The 943-nt window shown below is 38.0% G+C and overlaps 1 non-coding gene across 1 annotated transcript; it reads right to left on the reverse strand.

The window, feature by feature from the left end:
* Positions 1-227: 227 nt before the first annotated feature.
* LOC123584493 lies at positions 228-343 on the reverse strand. The gene has a single exon (XR_006705461.1). It is a non-coding gene; the product is annotated as a U5 spliceosomal RNA (small nuclear RNA).
* Between the last annotated feature and the right edge of the window lie 600 nt (positions 344-943).

Here is a 943-nt window from a genome sequence, read left to right on the forward strand (position 1 = left end):
CCACGTAAAGGACAAACGCTTTAAAAAAAAAAAAAACTACCTCAAAACCCAAAAGAGCTGTTTCTAGAAATTAAACAGAACACGAAACAAACATGAAATCTCAGATATTATACGCGTAAAAAGCAACTAAAATAAAACACGCTAACTGCAGTTAAAATAAGTTAAACAAAACTCTTACCTACTCCTAAGCAAAGGAAAAGGTCAATCTATTCTTTTCGACAATATATAGCCTTGCTAGTGCAAGGCCTCAAAAAATTGTTTTAAGACTCAGAATTGTTCCTCTCCACGGAAATCTTTAGTAAAAGGCGAAAGATTTATACGATCTGAAGAGAAACCAGAGTATACAACTGCTACTCGTAACCCGCAACTCGGGTAAAATGATCTCCTGGTTCACTGATGGTGACTAACTAACTACAAGAGTCAATGCTCTAGTAAAATTTTCTAGAATAATATGTATGTATGGGTCTACTTTTAAGACATACAAGTGGAAGAATTTTTTAATTTTGTTGTTTTCAACTGGTATCGGTGCAGTGCACTGTGGGTATGCAAATCATTGGGTCATTGCTCTTTTGGTTCAGAAAATAGGTTAGTATTCACGCGGTACCTCGGCGTCACCCTTAGGGGGCGAGCGGAGTACTGGCTGAGTGGGATCCAAACTCCGTCTTGATTAAGAGACTCGGGTTTCTGTTATTTGTACACCTGAATTTTATTTCTGTTGAATGAAGACTTTGCCATTAAATGGAAAGAGAGAAAATTAGAGAATAAGTAATTGACCCAAAATTCAGGACGGTGGTTCCTCCACGGGGAGTGAGGGGTAAGGCTGGGAAGGGCATACAAGAGTTCTAAAAGTGACTTTTTTCTTAAGCTGTGTAAGCACCTGGTGTTTTGTTTGTCCTTGTTTTAACCGTGCACCTCCAGGGTATGTACTTTTTTTTTTTTTTTT

The sequence above is a fragment of the Leopardus geoffroyi genome, chromosome B3, assembly GCF_018350155.1.
Source record: "Leopardus geoffroyi isolate Oge1 chromosome B3, O.geoffroyi_Oge1_pat1.0, whole genome shotgun sequence".
Lineage (NCBI taxonomy): Eukaryota > Metazoa > Chordata > Mammalia > Carnivora > Felidae > Leopardus > Leopardus geoffroyi.